Source organism: Schistocerca nitens, chromosome 2, assembly GCF_023898315.1.
Source record: "Schistocerca nitens isolate TAMUIC-IGC-003100 chromosome 2, iqSchNite1.1, whole genome shotgun sequence".
Taxonomy (NCBI): domain Eukaryota; kingdom Metazoa; phylum Arthropoda; class Insecta; order Orthoptera; family Acrididae; genus Schistocerca; species Schistocerca nitens.
Genome location: NC_064615.1, coordinates 713,116,283 through 713,121,142, shown reverse-complemented (window position 1 = coordinate 713,121,142; position 4,860 = coordinate 713,116,283). Strand labels below are relative to the sequence as shown.

At 42.6% G+C, this 4,860-nt stretch overlaps 1 pseudogene; it reads left to right on the top strand.

Annotated features, from left to right (window-relative positions):
- Window positions 1-4,252: 4,252 nt before the first annotated feature.
- On the top strand, window positions 4,253-4,369 carry LOC126237921 (5S ribosomal RNA; annotated as a pseudogene).
- Window positions 4,370-4,860: the final 491 nt, after the last annotated feature.

Sequence of the window (4,860 nt, the reverse complement as noted above, 5' to 3'; positions counted from 1 at the left end):
TTGCATTTGTTGGGCGCTTGGATGAGGTTCGAGATCTATTAAACAGAATAACACCAGGAGGAAAATATTGAGGTTCTGCCTCAACGCGAGAAACACAAAATTTATGGTTGTAAGCAAGAAGAATAGCGGTATGGGCCAACGTATTACCAGAGTTGAAACTCTGAGTGTTGACAAGACAGCATACGTGAGTATCACCTTCATTTAAGTCTGGGAGTTCAACTGAGTTTAAAAGTTGTACTCAAAGTGCACTTAGATATTTATACATCTCAGTTCCGTTCTAAATAGGGGTCACTTAATCAGTGAGATGAAGCTGCGTCTACTTAAATACTATGTTTTCACAGTTATTCTCCGTGGACACGAACCAAACTACGGTAGAAGACTGAAAGCCTCTGAAATGTGGGCCTACAAGACTGACCGAATTCTAAACTTCTAAATACGGTGGAGGATGGGAAAAGTGCTAGTATTTGCAAACAATACCAAGAAAAGAAATTTACAGTGTCTCGGCCACATGACAAGACACCCTGAAAAGTACTTGTTTCTATACCTAAAACTTCAAAGTGCAAAAGGTCGGTAAAGAGCAATAATGTCTCGCACTGTAATTTTAAGGTGTTGGTTTCATGTTTCAACAAAAGACCATTTCCGAATGGCGATGTACAAAGACGTCACTGTCAACTGGGCTGCAGACGTCTGGCTACCTACTGTGCCTTGAAGAAGGAGCAGGGACTCATTCCGCCACGCTACTTGTGTCTATTCCCACGGCGTGGGCAGATTTAGCACATGCCGCACCTGTCCAATCAGCTTATCGATCGCCAGAACCCCACGCCCTGAGGGCCAGCTCTTTGTTTCAGTAACACCGCTGCCGCTTTCTACTGACAAAGTGCAATTAGAGCTATAATATATTGCTACGTATCGATGCTTTAATGCAACAGATTGCTGTTTGCTTAGTACAAGAGCTTTGAATAAGACAAAACAGACTAGCGTAGACAACGCTGTCATATGCTTCTCCTACATGTATACTTTCCGAACTCATTTCCAGCGGCTGCTTCTTAATTTATCTGTTGACATTATCTCCTTACTTTACTCGCAGCTTCCTTTTTCTAATATCAAACGACAGATCGCGCTTTAAGAGAACTTCATTAACAGTTACATGAAGTGTATTCGCAGTTGCGAATACGAACAAAGATCGTGCGTGATATCCGAAGAAACACTGCATCGTTCTTTTTAACAAAACAGGCACTGTAATATCGTATTGATCCACCGATACCAGGCAGCAATTTAGAATTAAAATGTCCTCCCCTGTACGTGAATTACATAATGGATGTGCGCTTGCAGGTTGTGATGCAGGAACGAAGACATATGGAAGTTTGTGTTTGGTCGTCAGTTGCCTGTGGTGGCCAAAGTGGTTAAGGCGACCGCTCACGTAATGTGGGAAATCCGGGTTCAAGTCCCGGTCCGGCACAAATTCACCTCGTGATCATTCCACCATACAGCAGATAGTTCAAATGGTTCAGAAGGCTCTAAGCACTATGGGACTTAACATCTGAGGTCATCAGTCATCTTGACTTAGAACTACTTAAACCTAACTAACATAAGGACATCACACACATCCATGCCCGAGGCAGGATTCGAACATGCGACCGTAGAAGCAGCGCGGTTTCGGACTGAAGCGCCTAGAACCGCTCCAGCTGATAGTTGCTCGCATTCGCAGCTGCGAATACATTGCATTTATTTCACAACGGCTGTAGTCGCTGCAGTGCGTTGTTCCTCTTAACAACACAAGAACAGCAATACCATATTTGTAAGGTGATGAAAGGTCTCCAGCTTATTTTTGGTTGTCGATGAAACTGATGTGAGTCCTCTTTTTATTCGATGAGACGTACGTCATCCTTGTACACCGTATATTTTCTGACAATTGTCTTTAATTGTCGCTATGTGACGCCACACAGGTTCTGAGTACAAGCAATGTGATGTTTGCCTGTCAGTAGATTGTCATTGCTAGAGTAGCTTTCGCGTGTGTTAAGTGGCAGTCTAGTGTCAGTCATGCTGCTGAGCGGTTGGGGAATATACATAAGAGAACACAGAGATGTAGATGCAGACGATGCTGGTTTTTGGAAATATGGTTTCATAAAGACTGATTTTAGAAGTGTGAAGATATTGAGGTAATGTTGGAGATGCATCGCTTGCACGTGCGTAATTTACGACGAGTTTGAGAAAGACAACCTTTTCCTTTGATTTTACTTTGTTGATTCGGAACATTTAGTCTGACTGTTGAGACTACATTTAATTATCTGCTCACATGGCTTGGGCTCACAGTCATAGATTCATCACTCGTTTAGCAGTTTATCAACGAGTTACGTAGCAGAGTTACTTTTTTTATAGAAAGTGAATTTTGTAAAGATTGTTGTAGTCATTAAAAATCAGATTCATTATACAGTTTTTAGGTGCTAGTCACTTCTATATCATTCACTAAGTTCAGTTTCTTTCACCGTCACATTACTGAAGTTTTATTTTGTAACTGTGTGACACCGCATTCACATTGCACTTAGCGGACCATAGTTACTTAAAGCTTAAAGTATGATATGCTTAACAGAGCTGTTTTTCCTTTCATTGCACTTGGGCAAGGTTTTCTTTAGCTGGTTTGCTGCTGCGCTGCATTCTAACGTTCACCACTTCCGAGCAGTACCGAGTTTCCACTGCCGCAAGATAAGTCACGAGAGTTTGTTAGGACCAGTTTAACATCACTGTTAGAACACAGTAAGATTATTTACAGTCAACCATTGCGTTACAAATTATCATGAAAGTCAGTTCAGTTGAAGTTTCGTTCAGATATCATTTCTTTTGTCAGACATTCTTACTCTTACAGTGCTGTGCTACATGTTCGTGTGTGTGTCATTCAATATTCGGAATTTCACTTAGTCTATTTTTGGTCAGTACATTTGCAAGGCATTTTAATAGGATCATTTTTGATAATTATTCTTTCAGAGTTCAGATTTTCTTTTGTCAATTGTTTTGCAACATTTGCGATGTGTTACCTTCCAAATCGCTGAGAATAGCACTTCACACTGACGCACAGGTAAAACTCTTGCTATGTCTATCATGTGGTAGAAATACTTCGAGGATGACTAAGTCTCCAAACACCACAGAAATAAGTACTCCTCTCGAATCAGTATCTCCGTTCCAGAGAGTATACAGTCCAACATGCCGGAGAGCTACTGATCGACTCCCAGATTTCGTGACCTTCCAAAGTGCTCCACGAAATTAGATCAGTCCGAGCAGTGGTAAGACTAGTCACGAACATGCGCAGAGGTGAAGTTGCGTTCCCGCAGAGAATTTTGTCAGTTCCAGCCGCTTCTGAGTGACCTAAAGCTGTACCAGTTACGGCCAACGGCGATTTCCAACTCTTAGAACCTGTCCGAGGAAGTTCTTCCGGCATATCCAAAGGGCAAAGGCCACAAAGGTAAATGTATACAGTGAGGAAGCACTCCCGTCAAATGAAAGAAAAGTCAGTCTTGTATAACTGGGAACTGTCAGGTGAATTTAAATATTTCTACATCACATTAGGCTAAAGTAATGTTATTTGTTTTAGTGAGTTGTTTTAATTCTCCGGTTTGATTTTGACATTATCAGCAAAGCAAGCATTAGTCGCCTTGAAGAATATTAAAGTTATTTTTGTCAGTTTACTAAATAAATTTTGCTCTCACGAGTCTGATTTTTTACCCCATGTTAGGATTCACTGATCAATTGAAATGGCCAATATTTTTCTCTGGGGCTGTCAATTCATCGGAAACACTTCATTAACAATTTATATACGATGCCACAATAAATAACGAATCATGAGGGAATACTCCGGCAGAATTAGCAACCTAAAACACCTCAATCAAAGTAATACGAGATAGGTCTGCTTCATCACGAATTTCGGCAGTGTATCCGCATAGCAAGCTGGAGTACCAGTATGTTTTGTAATGTGGTTTACGAAAATCCGATGTTCTGGCTGTATCCTCTCGTGTTTTGTTTCCTGTATGACATACTGTTCAAATGGCTCTGAGCACTGTGCGACTTAACTTCTGAGGTCATCAGTCGCTTAGAACTTAGAACTAATTAAACCTAACTAACCTAAGGACATCACACACATCCATGCCCGAGGCACGATACGAACCTGCGACCGTAGCGGTCGCTCGGCTCCAGACTGTAGAGCCTAGAACCGCACGGCCACTCCGGCCGGCATGATATACTGTACTGCTATGTGTATGAAGGCAACGGCCGTGCCGCAGTGGATACACCGGTTCCCGTGAGATCACCGAAGTTAAGCGCTGCCGGGCGTGGTCGGCACTTGGATGGGTGACCATCCAGCCGCCATGCGCTGTTGCCATTTTTCGGAGTGCACTCAGCCTCGTGATGCCAATTGAGGAGCTACTCGACCGAACAGTAGCGGCTCCGGTCAAAGAAAACCATCACAACGACCGGGAGAGCGGTGTGCTGACCACGCGCCCCTCCTATCCGCATCCTCATCTGAGGATGATACGGCGGTCGGATGGTCCCGGTGGGCCACTTGTGGCCTGAAGACGGGGTGCTATGTGTATGAACATTAGTACACGTGTACCTGAAGGTCACTGACCAGTTGAAATTGGTTAGTAGTGCGAAGTAAAACATAACGCGCACAAGACATACTTCGGCACCTGTGTGTTACCTTCTCTAGGTACGTTATTTCTTAATTAGAGTCGTTTCGTCTTAAATTTACAGAATATGCTTCTCTGGTAAATTGTGGACTGGTAGCATAATTTGTGAGTATATTTTGAAAGTAGTTATTTATAACCATTATCCAGTCCACGTTTAGCTTGTTTTCATTAATACGCATTGATT